General features: G+C 41.5%; 1 protein-coding gene and 1 non-coding gene across 2 annotated transcripts in view; one reads left to right on the top strand and one right to left on the bottom strand.

The window, feature by feature from the left end:
* Positions 1–8,083, bottom strand: part of nacc2 (NACC family member 2) — a 41,867-nt gene extending 33,784 nt beyond the window's left edge. Inside the window, exon 1 of the mRNA XM_008325943.3 lies at positions 7,625–8,083. The gene's annotated coding sequence lies outside the window, so the exon portion shown is untranslated. The remainder of the gene's footprint in view (positions 1–7,624) is intronic.
* Positions 2,298–2,369, top strand: trnaq-uug (transfer RNA glutamine (anticodon UUG)). The gene has a single exon. It is a non-coding gene; the product is annotated as a tRNA-Gln (tRNA).
* Positions 8,084–8,295: the final 212 nt, after the last annotated feature.

Here is an 8,295-nt window from a genome sequence, read left to right as displayed (position 1 = left end):
TCTTCACTGATTTCTTCTAACTCCACTCGTGATTGCAGTCTGTCGTGCATGTGTGTCAGTGACCAGTAGAGCTGCTGATGACATCATCAACACAGCATGTGTTAGAAACAGTTGTAGAAATAACCTCACAGAAATCACTTTGATCACAACAGGGTTAAATAATCCAGGGTTTGGTGCAGAGTCTTCTTTTTTTTGGGGTTTTTTTGTGGGGGGGGGGGGTGGGGGGGGGGGGGGTGTAGCTTTATGCTATGGCTAGCTGCTTCTACTCCTGCTGAGATTAGTAGTGACTACCAAGAGTGCACAGACTGCTGATCCTGTTTATTTTTTCTTCTTCTTCTTCTTCTTTTATTATACATGCACTAATGCATGGACGTCTCAAGTCACAAGCTCACACACACACACACACACACACACACACACACACAACACAGACAGGACATTCATGGCATGTGATCCTGCTAGGCACTGTGCCAACGGCCAATCATGTTACTTACCAGAAATTTCTGGGACAGAGAATGAAAGAGAGAGAGAGAGAGAGAGAGAGAGAGAGAGAGTTTGCACATTTGCTCCTTGTCAAGTACAAATACAGAGCATAGACTCCAAACATGAAATGTAATTGCTTCAGTTACTGTGTGGTGTGGGGGCAGCTGAATTTTGAGAAGAAAACAACCCCCCCCCTCCCCCCACCTCCTAAACACACACACACACACACACAGACACACACACAGAGACAGACACGTGACGTTAGAGATCTTATGTGGAATTGTTCTGAGGAACATGCCCTGTTTACTGTTCATTGTCTCGGTTCTTGGAAGACTTCCTGAAATGAACTCGGGGCGGGCCAAATCACTTACACTTCAAGATTCCTTATGGAGTGTAGCTTTCAACAGTCACGACAGCGGCCAGTCACTCCGCAGCGCCTCCTGTCTCCTGAGTGTCAGTTCAAAAAAAATGACCAATCCATTTTTTGTTTTTTTTGTTTTTTTTTAACAAACACACACAAACAACACTCGATCTCATCCTCTCATCTAATCCGCCGCTGACGTAAGGTCGAAGTGGAAGTTTCAAGAAAATAAGATCCACCACAGAAGTGAATGAGCGCTGCATTAAAGGAACTACACTGTGGTGTGGCTTACACCGCAAACATGCAGAATGCACGCCTCCTGGCTGCAAAATAACACACAACAATGACGGCAGCTAACAGCCAAATACTGTACAAGGCTGCAACTGCAACTGCAACGTCCACTGTGCCACTGTATCACTTTGTCCAGACTAACGTGGAAAATGCGAGGCCACCAGGTGGTGATAGTAGATTTTTCATTTGACCCATAATGTGGTTTACTAGAGTAAATTTAACCAGATTTGAGCGTTAGGCCGTGAATCTGATTTGATATGAGGCCCGGTGTAATTCGGCGTTAATGAGGGAAAATGAGGACACGATGAGGTCACCGCGGGCTCAATATCCATCTGCTTTTAATAAATTCGGGCTTTTTCTTTTGTAAATCCAATGCGTACGTTTGTCTTTTCCTTTCTACAATACTCTATGGTAAAAAAAAAAAAAAAAATCAATCTTAAATTTTATAGAAATACCAGACGTTTGAAACTAGGTTTCTACTCTTCCAAGACCGCATATTAAAACGTATATAATCTGGGAGCTGGACCGACTTGGGGCCACACAACTGAATCATATAAAAATATCTTTTAAATGTCTTAACATTAAACATTTTTGTCATGTCTTGCGTAAAGAATGCTGCCAAACGTCTTGGCTGCTAACTGAGTCACAGTCGCTCCAAGAGCAGGACTCAAACAATGGGGGGAAAAAAAATACTTTCTTTTTGTATTTTGATTGGTCTGTTTGAAATAAAACTGCATTTAATTTCAACACCTATAGACAATGTTCTTTTTCTCTTTCCAAATACATTATCGAATTGATCCACGACAAACACATAAATGAGCCACTGCCCTCTGCATCAACACAGTAATGGATTTGGCTATGAACAGTTTTATTATTTCCCCAGGACAGTGAAGGCATCACTGATGTTTTTTTTTCCCCACCTGATTGAGTAGCTAAGCCAATCAGGCCCAGACAAGTGCCGGTGTTGGGACAATACAACCAATCAGGGATCAGGATTTCATGTAAGTTTTAAAGAAAGATGACTCTATTTCTTTGGTAATTATTTTGACATGTAATATTCATGCATAAAGGCTAAAATGCTAAAATGCTCAAATGTTTTTATCATTTTCTACACCAGCTATTGGGTAAATGTGAGTATTAGGGAAAAGGTTCAGCAGTACGTGGTTCCATGGTGTAATGGTTAGCACTCTGGACTTTGAATCCAGTGATCCGAGTTCAAATCTCGGTGGAACCTAGCAAACATTTTTGTCCAAGAGGTTTGCTAGAATCTGCAGGCTTTAGGATTAATTAATGTAATCAAACCCTGACCTGAGTCAGTTCCATAGTGTAGCGGTTAGCACGCCTACCTTCACAGCGCGGAGTCTTAAGTTTGATTCCCAGAGGAGGTAGCGGTTAGCACGCCTGCCTTCAAAGCTCAGAGTCTTTTTGATTCCCAGAGGAGCCACATGCTTGGTGCTTACGAGGGGGAGCCTGTTAACAGCATATCTTCTGCTAACACAACAATTTCCCAAATTTGAGATCAACATAGTACAAATGTATTTTTTTTAATTTTTATTTAAGTATAATGATAATATAAATAAATGATATAATTTGGAAAAGTTTGGTGGGCCGCCTTAAAAAACTGAACGGGCCACATCCGGCCCCCGGGCCTTAGTTTGTCCATGCCTGGTTTAGGTGAAAACTTCTGAATCACAACCAGAATTTCAAAATTGGTACGTGACAAAGTAATCTGTTGGCCAGAGACACTGTTAAAATATAATTGGCAGTCAAATTTCAATTGTTCCCACCTCGTGAAGAAAAGACAAAAAACACTTTAACACTTTCACAGTCCATTGGAAACTACAGCACTGTGAGTGTGACCGTTGAACAACTGATTTGTCTGGAAGAAAATAATGAGAAAGTTGTGATTAACTTCAAACATGAACTGTGCACAGGCTTCATTTGGAACTCTTGGTCTTTCAATGGGATTAGGTGATTGCGGATTTTTCCGGCTCACCTTCGGTAACACATTGAACCAACAGGCCTAAACAGAGCAGCAGCAGCAGCAGCAGCAGCAGCAGCAGCAGCCTTTAATATCTGTGTAGGTTTCAACATGAACAGGCTGTGTGTAGATAGAGAAAGTGCAAGACCAATGGAAGGGAAGATGATGTATGACTGGTGCCCTGTATTGCATACCATCAGCAGTGACTCATCACAAAGGAAAATCACACACACACACACACACGGACACAGTTACACACATGCACTATTTTCTAGGTTTTGTAAGAACATCACATAGACATAACACTTTCCTTTTTCAGCCTCTTACCCGAACCACAAACAAAATAAAAAGCCTTATATCCTAATCCTTATTGTAACTCAAATCTGAGTTCTAATCCTAATCCTAACTCCAAACTATATCTGGACCCTGAAAACTAACAGTCCCCTGCAAAGTGTCCCCAGAAGGACAAAGTGTCCCTGCAACAATCGCAGTTTGCTATGAGAGAGAGAGAGAAAAAAAGAGGAACCCACAAGTATAGCAAAGTGTGTTTATGTGTGTGTCTGCCACACACACAGTATACAGATGAAAGTGCACCAAGCACGAGGGCACGCTCACACAGAGCAAATGAATCTGCACCCGGGACGAACAGAGTCTCCAGGTTTCAAATGTTGTACTTCGGATCAATAGATGTGTTTTAAAATAGCACGGGTAAAAAAAGGAAGATTATTTTTTTGATATCAGCATCATGTACATTCAATCTCCCCAGGAATATGTTTTTGTCCAATTCGTTTATGACCGGCCGCAAGTTTTGTCCCAGTCTCACACATACCAGTGGAAATTAACCGTGCCTTAGTGGTTTTTCTTTGACATATTTGTAATTGAAGACGTTTTCTTCTTCTTCTTCTACCGTATCTGCTACAAGGACTTGAAAATAACTTACAGAGGTTTTTTGGCTCTAACATAAACAAGATGAAACAAGATCCTTATTGAGGCAAGACTGATACAGATTTACTCTTCGCCTTTCCCTCTCAGTGCCCACATGAGTTATGTTTGAAACTGTGTTGCTGCTCTCGCTCCTTGACACTCCCCGCTTGCAGACAACCCTGGGCCCCCTTGTGGAATGCTGTATAGAGTTAGGCCTATGGAGGCAGGGCATCCCAGGACACGGCGAGCGCACACACACACACACACACACACACACGCATATGCTAACCCGGTCCGTGACATACGCAAACACACACAGGCATAGACAAATACAGCTGTTGAAAGGCATCACAACCCTTTGGCAGATGTCCAAGTCAAAGATGAGTGCTGCAAGGCCTCCGTTGAGAAAGAAAGAAAGAAAGAAGGAAGGAAAGAAAGAAAGAAGAAAAAAAAAAAGGTTGGACTTTTTCCATGCATGTCATCTTTAATAGTGAAGATATTGAGACTTGGCAATAAAAAGGCGTCATATTTTTTAAACTGATTTCCCCATATTGGGAGAAGAGATTCCACAAACTGTCACGATGTCACGTAATTACATGTGAGAAGCACAGAAACAGATAAGGCTCTAAAAGACAAACAGTCAAAATGAAGAAAAATAACTTTTTGAACATGGTGTGAACTTCACGCAACGCTAGTTTAGTGATTCATTTGAATTTATGACACAGGCTCAGCTGCAGTGAGCCAATCAGGGACCACTAGCCTACCCACACACAGCATGTTTACTAGCACATTCAAGTCAAGCCACACTTACAACTCGATCGGACCGAGGAATCTGTCTGCCCTCCGTGCTGCAGTTCACCAGCACTCGATGAGAAACGACTTATTTACACTCATCTCAACTCTGATTTGACGTCCAATGTCTCATTTAAGTCCACTGGCGACGGGACATTTCCGGTCCACACGCTAACTGTTAGCAAGTCTACACCAACGAGCAATACATTTGGATAACGTCATGAGTACAGTTAAGGACATACACGGTCACTCGTTGACCTTCACATGCGCGCAAATCTTTAGCATGTACTGGCTGTCAGCAGGTTAGCATGTGGCTAATGCTTGTTAGCGGTTAACATGCTTAATTCCTAATTTCTCTTTATATTGCTTACATTTTTCCTATGTTATTTCAAGCCTATGTTTGTGTATATTAACTGTGTGTGTGCACATAATAAAACATTCAGTTCTATATCTATACTTTAAAACCAAATGTATGTTTTTTGTCGCAGGAAAAACTTGGCTATGTCTCATGTTACGTTCAGTTGCCCGTGAGTAAAAAACCTTTCTGGTTTGAACAGGTTTTCACCTGCTGAGGGATACGTTTTGTTTTACTGTACAAAACCTGAATGTAATGTATAAAACATTGAGGAAAAAATGTTTTAAAGAACTGTTAAAATAAAGGCCAAATAAAGTTACCAAGTAAAAGCAACGAGCTGTGGTTTAATTGGAGGAGACCGGTGTTCATTTCCGCATGTATAACTTATTAACAGAAGAATTCCGACCGTATGACCCAGTACTTTAACGCCCAAGTTTACAAATGAACACGTGCCAGGTGAACAGCATAATATTGTTGTGTTGTCAGTGAAGAAACAAGAAAAACTTTCACATTTGTCTCTCAGAGACAAACCAAAGTCAGACTGAGCCAAAGATGATAAAAGGCATGTGTGATTGTATTGAATGAATTAAAACTAGTCAAAAATGCAAACACATGTTTAAAACAGACTCATGAAACTAGCTTAGCATAGTGACCCCCATCAGTCCACGACCAGAATCCTGCCTGCTGAATACTGTAAGTCATTGGTTTCAAATACTATTTGTCATATGTATCAATTGCTAAAAAAGTGATCGTATGACACGTCTGAAAACTAAATATATCAGCACAAGAAAAAAAAAATCATTATGTAGTTCAATCTCTCTTTAAATACCAAGAGCGCCCCCTAATGAATTATACATCTCCACTTCATTAGAAACCAAAATAGTACAATAAACCTCCACTTCATTAGAAACCAAAATAGTAAACACAATAAATTAAAATAACTCCTTAATCTTTCTTCCTTGAAGATAAGAATAAAAAAATATAACATTTAACACAACAGAAAATTGAAACTACTCCAATTATTATCGTCTTCTACAAGACAGTTTAGGTTCAAAATTTAAAAAAAAAGAATTCTGGATTTGGTGAATTTGGTTCCTAATAAATCTACAACAAAGAAAAAAATTAAATAATTTTAATTATCTAATAATTTAGTCCTAATTTACCAATAAACTACACATAGGTTAAAAGAAATCTGTGTTCTCTCGGCGGTCTGTGTACCACGAGTTTGGGAAAGTTACACAAGGGCTGGTTTGTTAGCAGAGGAAAGGGCTAGCTAAAATGTTTTTTCCCCTTTTCACGTTATCATGACAACAAACCTGTGACTCAATCTGTGGTTTACAGAGAACAATATTAAGAGCACGGTGACAGGAGGAAAGAATGTGTACGAGAGAGAAGGAAAGTGACAGGAAATGAAGAAAATTGCCACAAGCTACATGTGGGTGAGCCGCACACTGCAACCATGTAGACACGGGAGAACAGGGAGGAACTGTACATATATATATAGTCTGATGGTTCCAGCAGGGTTCAGGTAAGGTAAACACAGACACATGTGACAGATCTGACTGCGAGCAAAGGCAAAGTGAAGAGAGGGGAAACTTGTTCTTTGGCTATCACAGTGTTTGCATTTACTTTGCTAAACAGATGCACATATTTATTTCAAACTCCCCGTGTCCATTTTGGCTCCCGGACTGTGACAGTTTTGCATGATTTAGAAAAAACACAGGGCTATCACGTCACACAGGCTGAGGTGATATGTTGTGAATGAGTCTCTGGGAGCAGCTGCATGTCCCGGATCATATAAGAGAATAGCGTGCACACGCTGGTGAAATACAGCTCCAGCCAGAAACATCAGCGACCTCAGCTGATCTCTGTGAAGTATTCCCTGCAGCAGTCATGCAGCATATAGCAGCACAATGGATGCATTATGGGTGGAGATTTTTTTCGTGTTGTTTTGACTTCATCGTGACGCAAGAGAAAATAATATCACACCACTTTCTCCAGTCAAACAGCTGAAACTAATGACACTGTACCCTGTGGCTCGGAGTTTTTTAAGCACTGTCCAAAAAAAATAAATAAATGTTAACCAAATGAGACCACTTTCCTAAGACAGGGCAGGGGATTCAAATACTCCCATTGAAACCTTCCACTGACATGTGGTGGGTGGGTAGGTGGGCTTCACGCGTGGAAGGAAGCCCTAGCGTTTGGTGGAAGTTAAAGTTAAAGTTGAGATGACAATAAACTCTGCTGCTGTGGCTGCATGCAGCTGCGGAGGCAGACGCGGCGAGGCGACATGATGATAGTGGTAAGATGTTATGGTCAAAGGAAAAAAACAAAACAAACAAACAAACAAACAAAAACCCTATGCGCCATATAAACCACACATTAGACAAGACGGGAGCAGACAGAGGCGGGAGTGAAGGTACATGGATGTATTTACCCGTAACGTGCTTTATTCCATGGACCGCGGCTGGCAGCTCTCGCAGATGTGGCAGGCTCTCTCCTCGGATAACCTACAAAGTTTGTGGGGTGTTAAAAAAAATAAAACGCTTTCCTCCGCTTCTCTCTCTCTCTCTCCCCCACCCTCTGTCTCTTTCTGCCTCTCTCTCTCTTTCACTCTCTCTCCGTTCTCTTCTGTCCCTTTACAGGAAGTGGACGCCGCTCACATGAGCAGTGTACAGCAGCAGCAGCGGCCTGACATCATGCACCACTCCGTATTCCACTTCTTTTTAAAGACACAGACATTTCGCCTGCACTGGGACCTGCCTGCCAGGTTACTGTAAGGACACTGTCCCGGTGAAGCATCTGCGTGCGCGCGGGCGCGTGTGCTTGCGCGCGTAATGTGCACGTGCGGTCATACGTGCAGCTTTAGGGACACACGAACCCGCTGCACTCTGCAGGCTTAAAGGTGCACTGCACTGCACTCCACTACTGTAACATGTACGTACGTACAGTAAGTGTCGGTTCTGAGTCTGCGGCCAACACAGAGGACTAATATGTATATATATGTGTATATATATATGTGTATGTGTAGGAGCACATATATATATATACACATATATATACATATATACACATATATACATATATATGTGTATTTGTATATTTGTG

This window comes from Cynoglossus semilaevis, chromosome 14 (genome assembly GCF_000523025.1).
Source record: "Cynoglossus semilaevis isolate Cse_v1.0 chromosome 14, Cse_v1.0, whole genome shotgun sequence".
NCBI classification, from domain to species: Eukaryota; Metazoa; Chordata; class Actinopteri; order Pleuronectiformes; family Cynoglossidae; genus Cynoglossus; species Cynoglossus semilaevis.
This window is presented reverse-complemented; position numbering and strand designations above follow the sequence as displayed.